Genomic DNA, 25,383 nt, shown 5'->3' with positions numbered 1-25,383 from the left:
AGGAGCCTCTGGGACAGCTTCAAGCGTACCAACATCAGAATTATAGGGGTGCCAGAAGATGAGAGAGACCAAGATATTGAAAACCTATTTGAAGAAATAATGACAGAAAACTTCCCCCACCTGGTGAAAGAAATGGACTTACAGGTCCAAGAAGCACGGAGAACCCCAAACAAAAGGAATCCAAAGAGGACCACACCAAGACACATCATAATTAAATTGCCAAGAGCAAAAGACAAAGAGAGAATTTTAAAAGCAGCAAGAGAAAGAAACCCAGTTACCTACAAGGGAATACCCATACGACTGTCAGCTCATTTCTCAACAGAAACTTTGCAGGCCAGAAGGGAATGGCAAGAAATATTCAAAGTGATGAATACCAAGAACCTACAACCAAGATTACTTTATCCAGCAAAGCTATCATTCAGAATTGAAGGTCAGATAAAGAGCTTCACAGATAAGGAAAAGCTAAAGGAGTTCATCACCACCAAACCAGGATTATATGAAATGCTGAAAGGTATCCTTTAAGAAGAGGAAGAGGAAGAAAAAGGTAAAGATACACATTATGAACAACAAATATGCATCTATCAACAAGTGAATCTAAGAATCAAGTGAATAAATAATCTGATGAACAGAATGAACTGTTGATTATAATAGAATCAGGGACATAGAAAGGGAATGGACTGACTATTCTTGGGGGGGGCGGGAAGGGGTGTGGGAGATTCGGGAAGAGAATGGACAAAAATCGTGCACCTATGGATGAGGACAGTGGGTGGGGAGTGAGGGCCGAGGGTGGGGCGGGAACTGGGAGGAGGGGAGATATGGGGGGGGGGGAGAGGAACAAATGTAATAATCTGAATAATAAAGATTTAATTAAAAAAAATTTAAAAAACAAAGGGATAGGATCCAAATAAACAAACTCAGAAACAAAAGAGTTAAAGTAAAAACGAACCCCAAAGAAATATAAAGACCTCATTCCATTTTTATTCCTGCAGTCTGCCAATACCCACACCCACAATTACACTTAAAGTCTAACTGCCACATACTTTTATGCCTCAGTCATCTCACTGCCAAAATAGGATGACAATTTTCCCCTCTCCACTATGACAACATAAGCACTCCCACTGCCCAATCAGCATAGTGACCCCCTGGGGTCTATCTTCCCAAATTATACTCCTTCTGAAGCCTGTACTCCCAAAGCCATCAACCCATATATACAGTTAAGGCTCCCACATCCAAAACATGAATGTGACAAGTTCAGGACTCTCACTACCTACACTCCAGTGTGACACAACAGAAATCAACTGGCTCAAATCCACTTTGACTACCTGGGGTACATATAGCTCAAAATCAATTTACTCTTATGTCCATACTACAAAAATATAACTTAGGGTTCTAAGTATCTTCACTTCTCTCTGATACTTTCAGATGTCCCATAGCCCTCATAGGGAAATGCAACTTCACATTCCATTGTGAAATGTTGGGCTCCTACTGCCCAAATTTCAGTGGGACACACCACTCCTTTCTTTGTCCCCATTCTTCTGTAACACAAAAAAGGTCCAACTCCCACTTCCTAACAAGACAACCAGGGCTTCCAGTAACACTTTAATATTACTATACCCAAAGTCCAACTCTCCACTTCTGGACTCACTCTGTACACATTTCACTGTGACACTCAAGGTACACCACTGCCCACAATCCACTATGACACCCCAGGGTTTCAACTGCCATAATAGCTATTACACCACACCCTGGGTCCCAGTGCGCACTGTCCAGTGTTACACACCATGTACCCTGAGATGAAATAACCACTTTTAAACACATGAGTTCTTACTATCCTTACTCTACTATGACACTTCATGACTTCCAATGCATATACTCCTGTATGTTAGCCCCCAAAGCCCTCTGGCATCCCAGCAATCCACTGCCCATACTTCTCGGTGACTCCACTGGGCTCATATTACAGAATGAAACCTTAAGACATATAGGGTCCCAAAGACCTCATTCCACTATGACTTTTACGGCCTGCCAATACCAATACCCACAATGACACTTAGGACCTAACTACCACCTACTGCCCACAATTCAAAGGAAACCTTAAGACATACCACTGGCCATACTCTGCAGTTAAACCTGTAGTTTCCCTCTCCTCAATAAACACTTTGACACCCCAGGTTTCACAAAGACTTTCTTAACAGAGATAATTCCAGGTCTCCCAAAACCTATACTCTACTGTGACTCCCAACTGTTCACAATGCCCAAATATAACTTGATACCTGGGGGGTCACTTTGCCAATATCCACTTGGCTATCCAAGGCATACCATGACCCAAATCGATCTATGATACCTCAGAGCTACACAGATGGCTACATATAGAAATCCACTAACAATCATTTTAAAACCTTGGACTCCCATTGTCTAAGTTATACTCTGTCTTCTGGAACTCCCAGTCGACAAGCCATAGTGACACCGAGGGTTTCCACTTCACATGCACCACTGGTGACATCTTCTGGACTCCCAATATCTACACTTTAGTATGACACATGTATCTAAAGGAATGCATGTAGAGGGCCCTGCAGTGTCACAGTGGAGCCTTTGCCCCGTAAACCCTACATGTATCTGTGTTAAGGGAATATGAAGCCTAGGAGTAATCCCACTAAACAAATTAACTTTTCAATCATAGATCATATACTGTCAAATCCCAGTGTGAAATCCAATGGCTTTTAATACCCATACTCCATTGTTACACCTGGGCATTCAATGTCCCCACTCCTCTCTGATACAATCAGTTGTGTCAATGCCCACATTCCATTGTGAAACTCTGGCTTTCCATTGTCCACGTTCCAATGTAACAGGCAAGGGCTCCAACAAGGTTTCCCTTACTCACAGTCCAAGATGAAACCCCATGACAACCAATGCCTATGCTCAACTGCTTCTCCCAAAGGTTTCCACTGCCCATGATCTAACATTAATACCAGGGGATACCATGGACAACACTGCATTCCCCAGAGGACACTGCATATTTTCTAATGTGAAACCAAATGTCCCCTAGGATGAACTGATAAGTCTAGAGGGATCTCACTATCCTCAGTCCACAGGCAAACATCCCAGGATTGTGGGCATAACACTTATTAGGGATTCCTTTGCCTTTCACAGTCCACTACCTGCATTGATTCCACAAGGTATCCCTCTACCCACACTGACAACACCAGACTTCTAGAGTCCTCATTCCACTGTAACATTCTAGAATTCTCATTGCCCACTCTCCACTGTGACAACCAAGGGCTCTCACTAAACTCTGACACACCTAAAATCCCATACACAAATGTATGAGAACTTACAGGGCCAACACACCACTCTGAAACCCTAGGGCTTTCATTGCCATGTCAAAAACAGAGGTTTTGACTATTTTATCAATACTTTTTATTTGCTTTTAAGTCATATTCTACTGTGAAACACAGAACCTTCCACTCCCCAAATCAACCACAGGAAGAAGGATTTCCCCACAGGAAGAAGTGTTACCCTACAGGAAGGTGCATCCCCCTCTAGGAAGGTGCATTCCATAACAGGAAGATGTGTACCCCCAAAGGGAGAAAGGTTCCTCTCCAGGAAGATGTGTTCACCCACAGGAAAAAGAATTCCTGCACAGGACAGTTCATTTCCCCCAAGGAAGGTGGATTTTCCCCAAACACATCTTCCTGTGTGGGAATTGTCCTTTCTGTTGGGGAAAAGCAATTTTTGTAGGGAAATGCACCTTCCTGTAGGGGAGTGAAGCTTTTTGTGGGGGAAATACACCTGCCTGTGAGGGAACACATCTTCCTCCGGGGAATACAACTTCCTTTTGGGTAATGATCATCTAATGACTAAATGCAACTTCCTGGTGGGGGTGGTCACCTTCCTATGCAGCAATTCTTTTTCCTTTGGTAAACATATCTTCCTGTCAGGGAAACCTTTTTTCCTTCAAGGATTACACATCTTCTTGTTGGGGAAACCCACTTTCCTATAGGGCAGTGGTTCTCAACCTGTGGGTCACAACCCCTTTGGGGGTCGAACGACCCTTTCGCAGGGTTGCCTAAGACCATCGGAAAACACATATATAATTACATATTGTTTTTGTGATTAATCACTATGCTTTAATTATGTTCAATTTGTAACAATGAAAATACATCCTGTATATCAGATATTTACATTACAATTCATAACAGTAGCAAAATTACAGTTATGAAGTAACAATGAAAATAATTTTATGGTTGGGGGTCACCACAACATGAGGAACTGTATTAAAGGGTCGCAGCATTAGGAAGGTTGAGAACCAATGCTATAGGGGAATGCACCTTCCTGTAGGGGAACACTTCTTCCTGTGGTGGAAACTTTCTTCCTGTGGGGAAATGCTTCTTCCTCTGGGAGAAAGGCACCGTTCTGTGGGAGGAACTAACCTTCCTATTGAGGGAAAATCTTCCTTTGTGGGGATGCACATTTCTGTGTGGGAAACTATTTTCCTGTGGGGGAACCTTATCTTACTGTTGAGCATTTTCTGTGGGGGAACCTGACCTTCCTGTAGGGGAAACACACATTCCTGTTGTGAAACACACTATTCACAATGTGAGGGAACCCTTGTTCTAGTAGGGGAAACTCAACTTCCTGTGGGGGAAATGCATCTTCCTGTGGTGGAACACATCTTCCTTGGGGGGAAGGAAATACACCTTCCTGTGGGGAAAGTATCTTCCTGTGAGGGAAACTCACCTTCTTGTGCAGGAATCCTTCTTGCTGTGGGGAAAAGGCACCTTCCTGTGCAGGAACACATCTTCCTGTGGGAGAACCATTCCTGTGGTGGAAACCCACCTTCCTGTAGGGTGAACCCTTGATCTTGTGGGGTGAACATAGCATCCTATAGGGAAACACACCTTCCTTGGGGGAAATTCACCTTCTTGTGGGCGAAAGGCTCCTTGCTGTGTGGGAACACATCTTCCTCTGGGAGAAACACACCTTCATGTGAGGGAACACATTTTCTGTGGTAGAAATTCACCTTCCGGAGGGGCAATTCATCTTCCTGTTCAGGAAACACATCTTCCTGTGTGGGAATCATTATTTCTGTCAGGGAAAAGAAACATTTTGTGGGGAAATGCACCTTTCTGTAGGATTCATCTTCCTGTCAGGGAACACATCTTTCTGTCTGGGAAGCTAATCTTCCTGTGGGGAGGGGGGAACACTCCTTCCTTTAGGGAGAAAGCATCTTCCTGTTGGGGAACACAAAAAGATATGTTCCCCCACAGAAAGATGTTTTCCCTCACAGGAAGGTGCATTCACCCCCATAGAAAGATGCCCTCTCCACAGGATTGTGCATTTCCCCAAAGGGTACATGTGTTCCATCAGAGGAAGATGCATTCCCCGCACAGGAAGGTGCCTTCCCCCTACCCCCAGAATGATTAGTTCCTGAACAGGAAGAAGTATTCCCCACAGGAAGATGTGTTCCTCACAGGCATGTGTGTTCCACCCACAGGAAGATTAGAATCCTCAACAGGAAGGTGCGTTTCCCCAAAAAGAAGTGTTCCCCAATAGAAAGGTATGTTTCTCCCACATGGAGGTGCATTTCTTCCACAGAAAGAATGGTTCCCCTACAGGAAGAAGTGATACCCCACAGGATGGTATTTTTCCCAACAGGAAAGTGCATTTGTCTGACAGCAAGAAGAATTCCTGCACAACAAGGTGTATTTCCCCACAGGAATATGTGTTCCCCCACAAGAACATTCATTTCCCTGACAGGAAGATGTGTTTGTCCACAGGGAGAAGGGTTCCCTCACATAAAAGTGTTTCCCAACATGAATGTGTGGTTCCCCCTCAGGAAGATTAGGTTTCCCCAAAGGAAGATGCTTTTCCCAAACAGGAAGATTAGTTTTCCCCCACAGGAAAATAGGTTCCTCCACAGGAAGGTGAATTTCCCCCATATAAAGGTGAGTTTCCCCACAAGACGGTGTGTTTCCCCAAAAGGAAGAAGTGTTCCCCCACAGAAAGATGTGTTCATTCATATGAAGAATTCCTGCACAGGAAGGTGCATTTCTCCACAGGATGGTGCATTTCACCATAGGAAGATCATTTCCAATAAGGAAGATGTCAACATAAAGTTAAAAATTAACAAACTAAAAAAAATTCATCTGAATAGATGAAAACTCTTAAACTAAAAATTAAATTTAATCTGTTTACTCTAAGCAATCAACTGACAAATGTTACTCCTAATCCTACCTCTCCTCTCAATACTTCATCCACATGAAGTAAATTTAGTTTTCCATTCCAAAAGCACATTTTCCCAGAAAAATTTCTAAGATCCTGTCATTTAAACAATTAGACACTCAATACATCTGTATATACAGAAATGGTTACAGCTCTTTTTATAAAATCCCTTTCCTTTTTTTATTGCTTAAAGTATTACAAAGGGTATTACATATGTGTCCTTATTTTCCCCCTGCCCTTGACAATCCCCTGGCCTCCCCTACTTCCCAGTGTCTTATGTCCATTGGTTATGCTTATATGCATGCATACAAATCCTTCGGTTGATCTCTTACCTCCCCCCCTCCGGCCCCCCAACACTGCCCGGCCTTCCCACTGCAGTTTGACAATCTGTTTGAGGCAGCTCTGCCTCTGTATCTATTATTGTTCAAAAGTTTAGAATGGTCTCTATTATCCATGAATGAGTGAGATCATGTGGTATTTTTCCTTCATTGACTGACTTATTTCACTTAGCATAATGCTCTCCAGTTCCATCCATGCCATTGCAAATGGTAACAGTTCCTTCTTTTTTACAGCAACATAGTATTCCATCGTGTAGATGTACCACAGTTTTCTAATCCATTCATCTACTGATGGGCACTTAGGCTGTTTCCAGATCTTAGCTATGGTGAATTGTGCTGCTATGAACATAGGGGTGCATATATCCTTTCTGATTGTTGTTTCTGGTTTCTTGGAATATATTCCTAGAAGTGGGATCACAGGGTCAAATGGGAGTTCCATTTCTAGTTTTTTGAGGAAACTCCATACTGTCTTCCATAGTGGCTGCACCAGTCTGCATTCCCACCAGCAGTGCACGAGTATTCCTTTTTCTCCACATCCTCTCTAGCACTTGTCATTTGTTGATTTGTTGATGATAGCCAGTCTGACAGGTGTGAGATGGTACCTCATTGTTGTTTTGATTTGCATCTCTTGGATGATTAGTGACTTTGAGCATGTTTTCATATGTCACTTGGCTTTCTGAATGTCCTCTTTTGAAAGGTGTCTATTTAGGTCCTTTGCCCATTTTTTGATTGGCTTGTTTATCTTCCTTTTGTTAAGTTGTATGAGTTCCCTATAAATTTTGGAGATTAGGCCCTTATCAGATATGACATTGGCAAATATGTTTTCCCACGCAGTGGGTATTCTTGTTGTTTTGTTGATGGTTTCTTTTGCTGTGCAGAAGCTTTTTATTTTGATGTAGTCCCATTTGTTCATTTTTTCTTTAGTTTCAAGTGCCCTAGGAGCTGTATCAGTGAAGAAATTGCTTCGGCATATGTCTGAGATTTTGTTGCCTTTGGATTCTTCTAGAATTTTTATGGATTCCCATCGCACATTTAAGTCCTTTATCTATTTTGAATTTATTTTTGTGTATGGTGTAAGTTGGTGGTCTAGTTTCTAAAATCCCTTTCTATAAAAATCAGAAATATTAACTATAGTTTAGGCACACATAGTATATGAGCAAGCGCATTTTAAATTGTCATTCCTGAATGTAGAGAGGAAGGTCAATAGAGAATAACTTCTCATCTCTACTCTTCCCACTACCACATCTAAATTCCAGTTTTAGATTTGTTTGTATCAGTTAAAAGAAAAATTCAATAGAAAGTTCCTGCTTGGTGAAATTTTACCACTTGCATGCTTAAAATCCAAATAATTATCATCACTCTTCCCACTACTAGTAATGGTATCTACTAACCTTTTGTTTTGAGATCTTCAGTTCACTTCTTTACCCATATGAGCCCTAAAGGATGGTTGCAGTGTCAGAAACAGGCCACCGATGACAAAGACAATACAGAAGAAAACATCACCCAAAATAGTATTTTAAATATATTCATGATTTTTCAAGAAGGAACTATTAAGGCAGGAAAAGCTAGTGTCTTTTTTTCACACCTGCTTATCCTTTGAAATTACTCCCTATATTCCCCAACCACCCATAGATCCTATATGGCTTTAAAAAATCAGAGTGAACAGTAAATCTTTTACTTCTCATTTTTCATGTTCCACACAAAGATTTTTATATAAAACTAAATTCAAAAGAATTATTACATTTTTTGAAAGATTATTTTTTTTTACATTCTAAATGTTCTCCCAATTTTTATTGTGGTCTAAGTTTTACTTCAAATAGAAAATTTATGATTTGTGGCATCTATGTGATTTGATAATAACCAATGACACATCATAGGTTTTATTTTAGTTAACTGTAGAAAAAAAACAACCTTCCACAAAACTAAAAAATATAATTTGTGGCTAAAATTACAGTTGTAACCAAAGGCCAAAGATGAAAATATATGCTAGGGATACTAATCAGTAATGCTGGTATAGCTATACCAATAGCAGATACATAGCCAAAGACGGTATTAGACATTTCTTCATGATGATAAAAGACGAAGTTCATCCAGCTCACCCTGTACTCAACTTTACTTATAGCAAAGACTGATAGAACCACAAAGGGAAACTGATGAGTCCTCCAAAATAGTGGAAGAGTCCATAGTATAACAAAATATCCATTTTTAAATATATGTTATTGTAAACTGGTTAATGAGCAAGTCAATTGTGAGTGGATTCAGTCATTCAATATATGAGGGCTAAGAAAAACACATCATTAAATCTATACTAATAAAAGCCTAGGTGTTCCTCGTGATGTCGTCACAAGATGGCCACTACAAGATGGCCACATGCACAGTGGAGGTGGGGCCTGGTGGCCGCCCTGCACACTGAGTCCTGGGAGTCCTGCAGCTCCGTTCGGTGCAGAGGTGGGTCCCAGTGGAGGAGACAGATCGTGGCAGGGGAGGGCAGTTGAGGGTAATCGGGCCAGCAGGAGAGGAGGGTTAGAGGTCGATCGGGCTCACAGGGGAGGGAGAGTTGGGGGCAATTGGGCTGGCAGGGGAGGAACAGTTAAGGGGCGATCAGGCCAGCAGGGGAGGGCAGTTGGGGGTGATAAGGGGAGCAGTTAGGCACCAATCGGGCTGGCAGGGGAGAAGTTAGGGGGTGATCAGACTGGCAGGCAGAAGCAGTTAGGACAATCAGGCAGACAGGCAAACGGTTAGGAGCCAGCCATCCTGGATTGTGAGAGGGATGTCTGACTGCGGGATCAGGCCTAAACCAGAAGTCGGACATCCCCTGAAGGGTCCCAGATTGGAGAGGGTGCAGGCCAGGCTGAAGGACACCCGCCCCCCCCCCCCGCTCCGCCCCATGCACAAATTTTGTGCACCAGGCCTCTAGTTTAATTATAATTTACTTCTCTTGGCAAATGCTTATAATATAAGTATCTTGTGTTCTATAACTTCCTATTTTCTCCAGATGTAGGTAAAATAATTAATATGGCAATAGTGACATTAATAATTTCAAGTATTTAAGAACAAAGACAAAAGTACTTGCAACTTGATAGTGGGAAAAAATTGCTACTATTAGAGTCTACATTATAACTATATTGATTGAATAGTTAAGATACAATATAAAGGAAGCCCAGAAAGATCCTTATTATTTAACTAGAATTATTTGGTAAAACTGTATTAATTTTTGTCCTAGATTTTAGAGAATGCAATATAATATATGGGGTAAAAGGGAACTGGTTTTCTTTTTCTTTTCTTTTTTTTTTTATTGCTTAAAGTATTACAAAGGGTATTACATATGTGTCCTTCCTCCCCCCGCCGCCCGCCCTTGACAATCCCCTGGCCTCTCCTACGCCCCAGTGTCTTATGTCCATTGGTTATGCTTATATGCATGCAAATAACTCCTTCGGTTGATCTCTTACCCACCACCCCCGCCTTTTGCCACCCTACCCACCCTGGTCTTTCCGCTGCACTTTGACAGTCTGTTTAGGCAGCTCTGCCTCTATCTATTTTTGTTCATAAGTTTATAATGGTCTTTATTATCGATGAATGAGTGAAATCATGTGGTATTTTCCTTCATTGACTGGCTTATTTCACTTAGCATAATGCTCTCCAGTTCCATCCATGCCATTGCAAATGGTAACAGTTCCTTCTTTTTTACAGCAACATAGTATTCCATCGTGTAGATGTACCACAGTTTTCTAATCCATTCATCTGCTGATGGGCACTTAGGCTGTTTCCAGGTCTTAGCTATGGTGAATTGTGCTGCTATGAACATAGGGGTGCATATATCCTTTCTGATTGTTGTTTCTGGTTTCTTGGAATATATTCCTAGAAGTGGGATCACAGGGTCAAATGGAAGTTACATTTTTAGTTTTTTGAGAAAACTCCATAATGTTTTCCATAGTGGCTGCACCAGTCTGCATTCCCACCAGCAGTGCACGAGTATTCCTTTTTATCCACATCCTCCCCAGCACTTGTCGTTCGTTGATTTGTTGATGATAGCCATTCTGACAGGTGTGAGATGGTACCTCATTTTTGTTTTGATTTGCATCTCTCGGATGATTAGTGACTTTGAGCATGTTTTCATATGTCTCTTGGCTTTCTGAATGTCCTCTTTTGAAAGGTATCTATTTAGGTCGTTTGCCCATTTTTGATTGGCTTGTTCATCTTCCTTTTGTTAAGTTGTATGAGTTCCCTATAAATTTTGGAGATTAGGCCCTTATCAGACATGACATTGGCAAATATGTTTTCCCACGCAGTGGGTATTCTTGTTGTTTTGTTGATGGTTTCTTTTGCTGTGCAGAAGCTTTTTATTTTGATGTAATCCCATTTGTTCATTTTCTCTTTAGTTTCATATGCCCTAGGAGCTGTATCAGTGAAGAAATTGCTTCGGCATATGTCTGAGATTTTGTTGCCTTTGGATTCTTCTAGGATTTTTATGGTTTCCCATCGTACATTCGAGCCCTTTATCTATTTTGAGTTTATTTTTGTGTATGGTGTAAGTTGGTGGTCTAGTTTCATTTTCTTCCATATATCTGTCCAATTTTCCCAACACCATTTATTGAAGAGACTATCTTGACTCCATTGTATGTTCTTGCCTCCTTTGTCATATATTAATTGAGCATATTGGTTCCGGCCGATTTCTGGGCTTTCTATTCTGTTCCATTAATCTATATGTCTGTTCTTGTGCCAGTACCAGGCAGTTTTGAGAACAGTGGCTTTGTAATACATCTTGATATCTGGTATTGAGATCCCACCTATTTGTTCTTTCTCAGGATCACTGCAACTATTCGGGGTCTTTTTTTATTCCAGATGAATTTTTGGAGAGTTCATTCTAGATCTGTGAAATACGCCGTTGGTATTTTATTATTATTATTATTATTGCTTAAAGTATTACAAAGGGTATTGCATATGTGTCCTTTTTTCCCCCCAGCCCTTGACAGTCCCCTTGCCTCCCCTATCCCAAGTGTCTTATGTCTATTGGTTATGCTTATATGCATGCATACAAATCCTTTGATTGATCTCTTACTCCCCTACCTCCTGCCCCCAAACCCTCCCCGGCCTTCCCGCTGCAGTTTGACAATCTGTTTGAGGCAGCTCTGCCTCTGTATCTATTATTGTTCGAAAGTTTATAATGGTCTCTATTATCCATGAATGAGTGAGATCATGTGGTATTTTTCCTTCATTGACTGGCTTATTTCACTTAGCATAATGTTCTCCAGTTCCATCCACGTTGTTGCAAATGGTAAGAGTTCCTTCCTTTTTATGGCAGCATAGTATTCCATCATTTAGATGTACCACAGTTTTCTAATCCATTCATCTACTGATGGGCACTTAGGCTGTTTCCAGATCTTAGCTATGGTGAATTGTGCTGCTATGAACATAGGGGTGCATATATCCTTTCTGATTGATGTTTCTGGTTTCTTGGAATATATTCCTAGAAGTGGGATCACAGGGTCAAATGGGAGTTCCATTTCTAGTTTTTTGAGGAAACTCCATACAGTCTTCCATAGTGGCTGCACCAGTCTGCATTCCCACCAGCAGTGCACGAGTGTTCCTTTTTCTCCACATCCTCTCCAGGACTTGTCTTTGTTGATTTGTTGATGATAGCCATTCTGACAGGTGTGAGATGGTACCTCATTGTTGTTTTGATTTGCATCTCTCGGATGATTAGTGACTTTGAGCATGTTTTCATATGTCTCTTGGCTTTCTGAATCTCCTCTTTTAAAAGGTGTCTATTGAGGTCCTTTGCCCATTTTTGATTAGATTGTTTATCTTCCTTTTGTTAAGTTGTATGAGTTCCCTATATATTTTGGAGATTAGGCCCTTATCAGATATGACATTGGCAAATATGTTTTCCCACACAGTGGGTTGTTTTGTTGATGGTTTCTTTTGTTATGCAGAAGCTTTTTATTTTGATGTAGTCCCATTTGTTCATCTTCTCTATAGTTTCAAGTGCCCTAGGAGCTGTATCAGTGAAGAAATTGCTTCGGCATATGTCTGAGATTTTGTTGCCTTTGGATTCTTCTAGAATTTTTATGGTTTCCTGTCATACATTTAAGTCCTTTATCCATTTTGAGTTTATTTTTGTGTATGGTGTAAGTTGGTGGTCTAGTTTCATTTTCTTCCATATATCGGTCCAATTTTCCCAACACCATTTATTGAAGAGACTATCTTGGCTCCATGTATGTTCTTGCCTCTTTTGTCAAATATTAATTGAGCATATTGATTCGGGCCGATTACTGGGCTCTCTATTCTGTTCCATTGATCTATATGCCTGTTCTTGTGCCAGTACCAGGCAGTTTTGAGAACAGTGGCTTTGTAATACATCTTGATATCTGGAATTGAGATCCCACCTACTTTGTTCTTTTTCAGGATTGCTGCAGCTATTTGGGGTCTTTTTTTATTCCACAAGAATTTTTGGAGAGTTCGTTCTAGATCTGTGAAGTATGCCGTTGGTATTTTAATGGGCAGTGCATTGAATTTATAGATTGCTTTGGGTAGTATGGACATTTTAATGATGTTGATTCTACCAATCCATGAACACGGTATGTTCTTCCATCTGTTTATGTCTTCCTCTATCTCCTTTTTCAACGTCCTGTAGTTTTCTGAGTAGGGGTCTTTTACCCCTTTAGTTAAGTTTATTCCTAGGTAGCTTAATTTTTTTGGTACGATGGTAAATGGGATCGTTTTTATAATCTCTCTTTCTGAAAGTTCACTATTGGTGTATAGAAATGCCTCAGATTTCTTGGGGTTAATGTTGTATCCTGCTCCATTGCCAAATTCGTGTATAAAGTCTAGTAATTTTTTGATGGAGTCTCTAGGGTTTTGTATGTTTAATATCATGTCATCTGCAAATAAGGAAAGTTTAACTTCCTCTTTTCCAATTTGGATGCCTTTTAGTTCTTCTACTTGTCTAATTGCAATAGTTAACTGTCGAGTGTGTTTCCTTCCACGACTCGCGTGGAGTAGGGTTCAGTATCTGAAAGAGGAGCCGCACAACAAATGAGAGAAAAAGACACAAGATAATTTTGCAATACCGGGGGACCAGGCGGCAAGTCCCGAAGGACTTCTTCTCCGTGCTCAGGCCTCACCAAGCTTTTATTGATCTGGGATGCACCCATAGCATAGCCCTAGGCAGGTCACCCCCTGCAACAGGCAGACTAGCCCATCAGCAAGGATTTACATAATAATAAATGGAGGAGTAGTTTCAGCTACCACTGTCTGGACAAACAGAGGTGGCGCCTAGCTCTGACCTTTGGGAGGGCTTCAAAGGCACCCAGCCTTCGGGGGTTTCTCTGTCTATGCTTATCAGATAGTGAAGGCAATAAACAGTTTCCCACATCTCCCCCTTATTTTTTCTTTAAAAAATAATCAAGTCCCAATTTCAATGTCCAAAAGTTCTGAGTCCATGTTTCAATGTCCAAAAGTTCATGTGTACATGCCAGCAATGAAATGTTGGTTCTGGATGGTGGAAAATGCAGGTCCGGTCCTCTCTGGTTTGGTCCTGGGCAACCTGCAGCTACGCACAGCTGCTGACTGCTAGCATGGCAAGGCGTCTTCACCATCTCCATCTCTGAACTGTCTCTCCTGTCTTTGTGGCTGGAGCAATCTGTTCAGTTGCTCTCCTGGATCCCTTGTTGCAGGAATCCACATGGTCTTGGAGTTGTTCTCTGAAAGTATACAAACATATTCTCGACCAAAGGTTAATAATTGAAATTTTACTTGGGGAATCCTTTTTATATTTGCCCAAATGATTTTCCTTTGGCTTATTTTGACACCACATATGTTTTTCATGGGTGTCTTGCTGTTAGCATTACAAAATGAAAAAGAAAATTTTCTAGATGCAATTTTAGTTACAGGATATTTTTCCTTACATGGTATTCCACTATATTATTCCACTATCCCCCTTTTTTTTTATTTAATTAGGAGGCTTCTTGGAAACTTTATAATGCAGTCTAGATAGCTTTAAATATTTTTTTCACACAAAAAAAATGAACTTGAACATGCTTTAGGTTCATAGTATGTTTACCATGAAATGAAAGTTTTTGTTAATACTTTTTGAATAATTACTTATTTCAAATTAGCCAAATTTAATTAATTTGAAAACTATTTTTGCTGTCAAATTTAATATTTTAACAATAATCTTAATTTACACTGTAAATATTAATTGAAAGGATCACTTTACATCCTTGTGAAGGCTCTGAGCATTCCTGTTGTTAGGCTAGATTTAGACATAGGGTCTGTTAGCCAAGCCTCCGTTTTTTTGGGTACTGATTTCAGCTGGACCAAATCTCTTCTATTTGGTTCCTGATCTGGGCTGGGCATGGGAAGCAAGAAGCAGCCATGGGGACAGGAGACCTTCCTTAGAAGGGCCGAGTGTTCAAGCCCGTGCACCGTTCAAGCCCGTGCACCATTGGGGGAGGGGGAGGATCTGTGCCCCACCTTTGTTGCACCCCAAGTTTTCTCCTACTGGCCCCCAGCTGTGCCTGTCTTAGGTCATCCCACCCTGTGGGATCTTACCCGTCGTTGACTACCAGCTATCTCTGGGCCAAGTAGGGTGATGTGAGGTTCAGTTCTGTCTCCTTGATAGCCTATGTCCCTCTGGCCTCCATGCCCAGCAACTGCCTTTGGATCCCCTCGCCTGCTGGCGGGGCTCCGGCATTGATCATAGGGAACCCAGGTTTCTTCTCCAGAGAGGGCCCAGCTTACGCCATTGGGCAAGAGACAGATCCATGGTACCAGCTTTTTATGATCCCAGCTTGAACAGAGAGCTCAGATAACAGCTGTAGGCAATTGGATTCCTTTTGGCAAAAAAAGTCAAGATAGGTCAATACAGAATGCTTAAGTGCCTTCCCCAGGAGGCCCTCCACACAGTGGAAAGGAATAAATCCCTTCATGTAAAGCATTCAAATTCATTTGTAAATTTGTTTGGGATAAATGCACAATATACTGTTATAAAGCATCAAAAATTATTAATAAAACTTTGTAGAATAATACCATGTAAGAATATTCTTTGCTCTAGGTCATGACAACTTAATTTTAAACTCAAGGTTTGGAATGAGGAACCTAGTTTTCAGAAAAAAAAGAAGAAATTTACAGAAGCAGAGACAGTATGCTATCTAAATTACAGTTCTGGGTCTCCAGAGCACTGAGTTGATATGCTAACTGGATCCTTATGACTTTGGAATAGCTATGCTTTCCTTCCCAGGTAAAGGAAAAATGTGCCTTCTAAGACATATGAAACTTATAGTTTTTACCTGAATTAATTGTTACCATACTTCACTTTACCGTGCCTCAGGTAGTCTCTGGGCTGTTGGTTGTCTGGTTTGTCTTCCTCCTGTTCCTCATCTTCAGTGGACTGCTTGGAGTCGCTGCTCTCTGTGGCTGAGGTAGTTGATTGTTTACAGCTACATGTTATGGCTCCAGGCGCAAGATCTTCAGTCTGACTAGATTCCTGATGCAGTTTAATATTTCTAGCAGGAATCCATACGGGTTTGGAAAAATTCTCTGGCAATATACAAGTGTACCCTCTACCAAAGGTTAATAATGGGTCAGGTCCCTTCCATAAACCAGATTCGGGATCCTTCCATTTAACTAAACCATTTTCTTTTGTTTTATTCTGACACCAATGTAGCTCCATAGGTGTCTTTCCATCAGCATCACAAGTGAAAAAATTTAGAGTAATTAAGGCTTGATGCAGCCTACCCACAGGTGATTTCTCCATCATCCCCCTTTTTTGTTTTCCACGTTGGGATTTTCAAAAGCTGATGAGACTCTGAAGCCTCTTTTAATAAAGCAACCAATTGATCAGCATGTGCATTTCCCTTAGTTAATGGACTAGGTAATATTCTGTGAGCCCTGATGTGAGTGATATAAAAAGGGTATTTTCTCTGCTGCACAATCTGCTGAACTTGCTTAAATAGTAAGAATAAACTTTGGTCACTAAGCCATTTCAGCCGGGCAGTTTCAATTCTACTTACTAGGCCCGAAGCATAAGAGGAATCAGAAATTATGTTAACAGGCTGTCGGAAATCTTGCAACGCAGCCTTAATAGCTTCTAATTTAATTCTTTGTACAGAAGTATGACTGGTCAGTATGACTCGGTCAGAATTTATAGTATGATAGGCAGCTTTCCCATTAGATGACCCATCAATAAAAACAGTTAAAGTTCCAGGAATTGGTTCCTGCCTAGTGTTTTTTGGTATAATGATGGAGGTCTTATATAAAAATTGTAAAAGTTTATTATATTTTAATAGGTGACAGCTAAGTTCCCCTGAATATCCACTTAGCCCAATTTGCCAATTTACATCAGTTTGAAACAACATTTCTTTTAACTTTACTTGTCCTAAGTTATGGACAGTAAATGACATTAATTAAATTTCTGGTATTAGTCTTTAAATAAATTTACATAAACTTTGTTTAAGGAGGCAAAACACAAATTATTTAATTTAGCTTATGAGGTCCAATATATTGATTTTTAATTTTAGTTAGACATCTGAAGGAAACCTCTTTTCATTTCCTTCCAGACAGCTTTCTTTCTCATACAAGCAACAAATGTAAGAGACATGGTTGCCTTTTGAGATTTTAACAAATGCTGTTGCAAAGCTATATATTTCAAGTGATTTTTCATTTATGGTGACTAAATTATTGTCAGATTTAGTATTTTAACAACAATCTGTAAATGTTAGCAATTATATTTTTAAAGAATATACCCTTTGGCTTATTTGCATATACAGAGGAATCATGGGAAGCCTTCAGTAACCTTTTTAGAAGAATTTTACTTTACTAAGATTCAATTGCTTACAAGGATTAGTAAATTCAGTAAAGTTTTATGTCTGATACACGAGGTGCAAACGCTGCCCCACCTCCAGCCTAATTTAAAATGCAGCGGTGAGGAGCTTTTATTAGTTTAAATACAGACATTGCTACTAATAAATCAAATTTTTCTTTTATTTGGCAAAAATGCCTTATGCAACCAAGTATATTATATTTTGAAATATTGTACTCTGGAAAAACTGTCAAATACATATCTAATTAAAAATTTTTAACACTTAAAAACAGTTCCCAACATAATAGGATCTAGTCTTGACCATGGAATCAATTACTATTAATTTGTGTATGATATATGTATAACTGTGGTTCTACTGAGAATTTTAGATATCTTTTAAAAATGTCTCTATCTACAAGCCTTTTAAGAAATACGAGCTCTATTGTCGGCCCTTATAAAGCCAACTGCTCAAAACATTGGTCTATCATACCACTGAAATTATATTAAGACTGTGATTGCTAATTTATTTAGCATTAAAAATATCTTCTTAAAAATCATATTAAATAAATCCGAGAGGCAAGCACACTTTCTGCCCCATCCGCATTTCCGCAGTAAAATTGCCGTAGAACTCCACCCCTGAGATCCCATCCTGCCTCAGTGAGAAAACACTCCTTTGGTGATTGACTAAATCAGAGGGAGGGGCCTTCGCTGTTTCAAGATGGCGGCCCCCAGGGGCGAGGCAGGCCATGCGGCCAACATGGCAGCTGCCAAGTCATGCAGCTCAAAGTGGCGGCTGTCTACACTGTCCTCTGACAGAAAAGATGATTTCCTTATTCTCACAATAAACAAGGGAAGAGCAAACCAAAATCCCTAAAAGGTAGATGGCCAACATTATATTGTAGACAAACAGAAATCTCATTAGTTGTTTATACCTTTTATAATTGTCTTAAAGAATATCAATCAAATTTAAACTGGTTTTTGTATTAAAAATTTTCAGTTGAGATTACAAAATTAATCCTCTTTATATCAGATCAATGAGTAACATATTTTGAATTCCTAATCATGTAAGAGAAAACACATTTTATTTTGTTCAAAAACAAGTTAGACATTAGATATTTAATTAATTTCTCCCGATTCAATTTGCACTTTAAACTTTCAGAGCTTACAAGTCTTACAAGTCAAATATTAGCAGTTCTTTGATTAACTACACTTTTATATTTTTAAGAATATATTTCAAATAAAATATAAGGCATTTTCAATTAATAGATTAACTTCTATTATCTAGACTTCATACTAGGCAAACTCAGATCAACATTTCATTATTATAAATTTCAATACTTTTAGATGATTTGAACTTAAAAGCTTTAAGTTTCCAGCCAATAAGCCTGGCATAGCTGCTTAATTACTTGACTATCAACTTCCTGGTGGTACTTGCCTCAGGGCGGGAAATTTCAAAAGAGCTACTTTAAATCGCCTTGGGAAACCTGCCTGTATTTCTTTGTCAGGTTCATCTCCACTGTTTTTAAGGCCAAAACAGTCTTGGGTTATTATTCTGTACTCAGCAAAAGGTCAAGTTCAGCTCAAAACTATGCGCACTCGTTTTTAAGCTGGCCTTTTCCCTTTACATGAGCACAGAAATCCCGGATGCATTTATAAATTTGTAAAAGCTTTTCAATTACTAGAAGGACTTTAATTTTAGAATACTTGAGGAGGGGGCGTCCACACTGGATCGCCACATGCTCCTTCTTCCCTTTCCCCACATCCTGCTTTTGGGGGAAGTTTCAGCAAATGACTCAGATAGTGTATTTTTCCCAAAGTCATGCTTAATTGAAAAAGACATTTTAAATTTTTTCCTGTTTCGCTTTCTGAAGTCATGGCTAGCACCCAAGGTTATCTTAGCTAAAGTTTGGTTGTCATAAGATGTTCTCCGGTAATTTTTAAATAAAGCATTAAGTAATCTCATTGTGGGAGAGCTTATTGCTCTGCGCTCTCCTGCTACCTTTGAATCTCTCCAAACCAGAGAGAGATTCGGCAGCGGGGTTTCATTTATTACAGATAGATTCCAAACACAAATTAAGATAAGAAAACACATTAAGATGACCATGGCACTATTTTTTTTTTTTTCAGCCTGATCTAAAAGAGTACCTTTTTCAAGAAAAACAAAGGTTATGTTCCATAATAACACACAAAGAACTGTAAAAGATTACCTTCTAAAATTTTAACACTTTAAACATGCAAATCAAAAGTCTATAATAAAGTTTCTTAAGTTTTTTAAAAGCCAAATATACCTTTTTAAAGCCGAATCTACTTTTTAAAAGCCAAATCCTTCCCCGTTTGTTAGCCTGGTTAAGAAAACGTTCCCAGTGTACTTACAGACCCGGGCTTCTGTAGTTGATCCTGGGCATTGCGTGCGGTGGAATCCCCCTCACCTTTTTTCGGTGAGTTTTCCACACCTTTTCGGTGAAAACTTCCTTTTCTCGCTCCAGCGAGACCTGCACTTCCAGATTACCCGTTGGGCGCCAGATGTTGAGTGTTTCCTTCCACGACTCGCGTGGAGTAGGGTTCAGTATCTGAAAGAGGAGCCGCACAACAAATGAGAGAAAAAGACACAAGATAATTTTGCAATACCGGGGGACCAGGCGGCAAGTCCCGAAGGACTTCTTCTCCGTGCTCAGGCCTCACCAAGCTTTTATTGATCTGGGATGCACCCATAGCATAGCCCTAGGCAGGTCACCCCCTGCAACAGGCAGACTAGCCCATCAGCAAGGATTTACATAATAATAAATGGAGGAGTAGTTTCAGCTACCACTGTCTGGACAAACAGAGGTGGCGCCTAGCTCTGACCTTTGGGAGGGCTTCAAAGGCACCCAGCCTTCGGGGGTTTCTCTGTCTATGCTTATCAGATAGTGAAGGCAATAAACAGTTTCCCACAGTTAACACTTCCAGTACTATGTTGAACAGGAGTGGTGAGAGTGGGCATCCCTCTCTTGTTCCTCTTCGTAGGGGAAATGGTGCTCGTTTTTGTCCATTGAGTATGATGTTGGCTGTGGGCCTGTCATATATGGCTTTTATTATGTTGAGGTATGATCCTTCTACTCCCACCTTGGTGAGAGTTTTGATCAAAAATGGGTGTTGGGTTTTGCCAAATGCTTTTTCTGCATCAATTGATATGACCATGTGGTTTTTTTCTTTCAGTTTATGTGATGTATCACGTTTATTGATTTGCAGATATTGTACCATCCTTGCATCCCTGGGATAAATCCTACTTGGTCAGGGTGTATGATCTTTCTGATGTACTGCTGGATTCGATTTGCTAAGATTTTGTTGAGGATTTTGGCATCTATGTTCATGAGGGATATTGGCCTGTAATTCTCTTTCATTGTGTTGTCTTTACCTGGTTTTGATATTAGGGTGATGCTGGCTTCATAGAATGAGCTTGGAAGTATTCCTTCCTCTTGGATTTTTTGAATAGTCTGAGCAGGATCGGTTTGAGTTCTTCCTTGAATGTTTGGTAGAACTTCCCTGTGAAGCCATCTGGTCCTGGGCTTTTGTTTGATGGAAGCTTTTTGATGACTGCTTCAATTTCTTCCATAGTTATTGGCCTGTTGAGATTTTCCGTTTCTTCCTGATTGAGTTTTGGGATGTTGTATTTTTCTAGGAATTTGTCCATTTCCTCCAGGTTGTCTAGTTTGTTGGAGTAGAGCTGTCCATAGTATTTTTTAACAATCGTTTGTATTTCTGTGGGGTCTGTTGTTATCTCTCCTCTATCGTTTCTGATTTTGTTTCTTTGGGTCCTCTCTCTTTGCTTCTTGGTGAGCCTGGCTAGAGGTTTGTCAATCTTGTTTATCCTTTCAAAGAACCAGCTCTTGGTTTCATTGATTTTCTGTATTGCTTTTTTGGTCTCTATGTCATTTATTTCTGCTCTAATCTTTATTATCTCCTTCCTTCTGCTCACTCTGGGCCTTTCTTGTTGCTCTCTTTCTAATTCTTTGAGTTGTAGATTTAGATGATTTACTACCATTCTTTTCTTGTTTTTTGAGATAGGCCTGTAGAGCTATAAGCTTCCCTCTCAGGACTGCTTTCATTGTGTCCCATAGGTGTTGGGTTGTTGTGTTTTAATTGTCATTAGTTTCCAGGATGTTTTTAATTTCTTCTTTGATCTCATTGTTAACCCAATCAATATTAATAACATGCTATTCAGCCTCCAAGTGTTTGAGTATTTTGGATTGTTTTCATTGTAGTTTATTTCTAATATTATGCCATCATGGTCTGAGAAGATGCTTGGTATGATTTCAATCTTCTTGAATTTGGGGAGACTTTGTTTGTGACCCAATATGTGGTCTCTTTTTGAATGTGTCCCATGAGCCTTTGAGTAGAATGCATATTCCGTGGCTTTGGGGTGAGGTGTTCTGAAGATGTCAATTAAGTCTATCTGATCTAGTGAGTCATTTAGGATTGCTGTTTCTTTGCTGATTGTTTGTCTAGAGGATTTATCCAGTGATTTCAGTGGTGTATTAAAGTCCCCTACTATGATTGTATTGTTGTTGATCTCTCCTTTGTTATCTTCCAGGAGTTTTTTTATGTATATGGGTGCTTCGGCATTGGGTGCATATATGTTTACCAGGGTTATATCCTCTTGTTATATCCCCTTTAGTATTATGAAGTGGCCTTCCTTATCTCTTGTTATGGCCTTCACTTTGAGGTCTATTTTGTCTGATGTAAGTATTGCTACCCCTGCTTTCTTTTCATTTCCAGTTGCCTGAAATATATTTTTCCATCCCTTCACTTTCAGTCTGAGTCCCTTCTAATGAGGTGGGTCTATTGTAGACAGCAGATGTATGGGTCATGTTTTTTTATCCATTCAGCCACCTGATGTCTTTTGGTTGGAGCATTTAGTCCGTTTATGTTTAAAGATATTATTGAAAGGTACTTGTTTGTAGCCATTTCTTCTTTTGTGTGCCTGTTTTCTTTCTGAGCTTTTTATTTCTTCTTTTTACACCAGTCCCTTTATCATTTCTTGCATTTCTGGCTTGGTGGTGATAAACTCCCTTAGCCTTTTTTGGTCTGTGAAGCTTCTTATTTCCCGTTCAATTTTGAATGATAGCCTTGCTGGATAGAGTATTCTTGGATTCAGTCCTTTGCTTTGCATCACTTTGTAAATTTCCATTCATTCTTTTCTGTCCTGATGTGTTTCTGTTGAGAAATCATTTGATAATCTAATGGGAGATTACCCTAACCCTAACCCTTGTATGTAACTTTCCGTCTCTCTCTTGTAGCCTGTAAGATTCTCTCTTTGTCCTGAACATTTGCCATGGTAATTACGATGTGTCTTGGTTTGGGTCTTTTCAGATGCCCTTGTTTGGGATTCTCTTGGCTTTTGTGACTTTTTTCTTCCCCACCTCAGGCAAGTTTTCTGATATTATTTCTTCGAATAGGTTTTCTAATCCTTGTTCATCTTTCTGTTGTTCTGGCACCCCTATTATTCGTATGTTGTTTCGTTTCATGTTGTCCCAAATCTCCCTTAGGCTCTCCCGTTGTCTTTTAATTTTTTTCTCCAATTGCAGTACACTTTGTGTGTGTTTTGCTTCCTTGTCTTCTAATTCACTAATTCGGTCCTCCGCTTCTCCTAGTCTACTGTTGATACTTTCAATGGTGTTTTTTATTGCAGCTGTATTACTCTTCATTTCTTCTTGGTTCTTACCTAAGTTATTGATATTTTCATCTGTTTCTTCTTGCTTCTTGCATAAGTTATCGATTTTTTCATCTGTTTCTTCTTCCTTCTTGCATACGTTATTGATTTTTTCATCTGTTTCTTCTTGCTTCTTGCAGAAGTTGTTGATTTTTTTCTCCATCCGGTTTATGCACTCTAGGACCCTTATTCTGAATTCCTTTTCTGTCATGTTGCATGCTTCTGTATCACTTAGCTGCTTTTCTGGCGAGTCTTCCTTTTCTTTCCTTTGGGGGTTTCTTTGTCTACCTATCTTTGATCTCACTGACATATCTAGATGTGGAGTCATTCAGTGATTGCTCCTTGGGTGGCAGTGGCTCCTTGGGCTGTGGTTTCACCTCAGGCAGTTGTGGTAGCAGCTGCTCCTCAGTTGGCAGCAGCTCCTCTGATGGGTGCTGTTCACAGCTGTGGTGGCTCTTCTGGCTGGTGGGGGGAGGCTTCACGTATAGCTACTGTTCCTCAGACAGAGGGTGTGGTGCTCACGAGGCTGCTGTTGCTTGGACCTGCTGCACTGATTTAAAGGCACAAAATACAACACAACAAGGCACCACGTACCAGGCACTGAACACAAATATATTCACGATATTAATAACCCCAAATAAGGGTGACCACCCGAATTAAGAGCATTAGGGGACAAGGAAGAAAGAAAAAAAAGATAAAAGAGGAAAAAGAAAAGAAAAGTAGAAAAAAAAAGGTGTGCAAAAATAAAATTGGGAAAAAGGAGGGGGAAAAAAAAGAAAAAGAGCAAAAAGAGAGAATGAAGTAGACGAGGGGAAGAGACTATTTATATGAGGAGAAAACTCTTATAGAACTGCCACTAATTCCAAAAAATTCCAGCAACAGCTCCCTGGAGATGAATACAGACTAGAAACAACCAATAATATCAAGAGAGGCAAGGGCAAACAGAAGCACAAAAATACCCGGGGGGGGGTGGTTTGGAGGGAGGGGAAAAACCAGCCGAAAAAAATAAAAATAAACAGCAAAACAGTAGGAAAAAATGGCAGAGGTATAAACGGACGTGTCCTGTGCCTTGTCCTGGAGCAGATAAGGGTGAGCAGCTGAAACGGGTAACATACAGTCCGAATAGGCAGAGGATATTCAGCTCAGAGACTGTCTGCAGCTGGGAAAGACCGAGAAATCCCAGGAAAAAAAGGACAGTTGGAGACTGCGGCTGAAATGTCTCCCTGTGCGCCGGCTCAGCAGCGGAGACTGTGCCATCTTGAGTGGCTGTTACCGTCATCCAGAGATCGGCTACTAACCCGGAAACAAGGGATCTCAAACAGCGTGACTGCATGAACTCAGACAAGCACTGCTTCTTCTCACAGAAAGGTTAGACTTCCCCTAAAGGTGCGGTTTGCAATTCACGTTGGAGAGAGGACCACGTGCGTGCAATCTGCGCCCCAGAGAGTCCGCAGCCTTTGGGACCAGCGTGACCCGTGAGTGGGGAAGGGGCACCACAGGGTTGCTGGCAGAAGAGAAAGCTAAAAATAAGCCCATAGCTGGACTGGATGTAAAAAAGCAGCCTCGGTTTCTGCCAGTGTGCCGGCTGCTTGGTACCAGGGGTGAGTGGGCGCGCGGAGACTGCGTGCAGACCTGGAAGGTGGAGGCTTGCAAATTCACACAACGTATCAGGCTCTTGTTACAGTTCCCCTTAGTTCCGTGCGTTTGATTATTAAACCCAGGGCATGGAATTCCCCAGTTAGGGTCATTTGCAGAGCCTGTAGGGGAAAGTTCTTTTTGGGGAGCCTGGGAAACGGAGCCGGCAGTAACGATTAAAGAACCAGCTCTGGGCAGTGGACTTTCTCAAACAACTTTCAAGTACCATAGAGAAAAAAAACCCTACTGATAGAGAGGACTTATAGCCTCGGAGGTCAATCCAGACACACTGCCACCCAGAGGCAGAGCCACGAACTGTCTCTTCTGTAAATACAAATAAAGGCAGTCTGGTAAACAAATACAATCTGCCTTAAAATCAGGACTGTGGTTTACGGCACAGCGGGACAGTGTATCGCAGGGAAATTCAACACTCTCCTGAATGCCTGGCTGGACTAAGGCATGCCAAAAAGAAGAGTAGAAGATCTGAAGAACCTTCACTACTGCATATTTTTATATATATTTTTAATTCTTTTTTCACCATTTCCTTAAGAACCTATTTTATTATTTTTTTTCATCACCTGATTTTACCTTTTTAATTACTACATTTTTTAAACCAGTATTATTGCTACCATTTTACCATTTTTTCAAGTATCATTTTATTTTATTTATTTTTTTTTCTTTGTTTTATTTTTGGATTA

General features: G+C 40.4%; 1 protein-coding gene and 1 long non-coding RNA gene across 2 annotated transcripts in view; one reads left to right on the top strand and one right to left on the bottom strand.

Moving 5' to 3' along the window:
- The window catches only part of LOC132225542 (eukaryotic translation initiation factor 2 subunit 3, Y-linked-like), a 112,540-nt gene that overhangs the window by 2,488 nt on the left and 84,669 nt on the right, over positions 1-25,383 (bottom strand). The gene's annotated exons all lie outside the window — the stretch shown is intronic.
- The window catches only part of LOC132225546 (uncharacterized), a 170,888-nt gene continuing 146,237 nt past the window's right edge, over positions 733-25,383 (top strand). Inside the window, exon 1 of the long non-coding RNA XR_009450968.1 lies at positions 733-766. This is a non-coding gene — a long non-coding RNA (uncharacterized LOC132225546). The remainder of the gene's footprint in view (positions 767-25,383) is intronic.

This window comes from Myotis daubentonii, chromosome Y (assembly GCF_963259705.1).
Source record: "Myotis daubentonii chromosome Y, mMyoDau2.1, whole genome shotgun sequence".
NCBI lineage: Eukaryota > Metazoa > Chordata > Mammalia > Chiroptera > Vespertilionidae > Myotis > Myotis daubentonii.
Note: the sequence above shows the minus strand (reverse complement) of the source record. Positions and strands in the feature narration are given on the sequence as shown.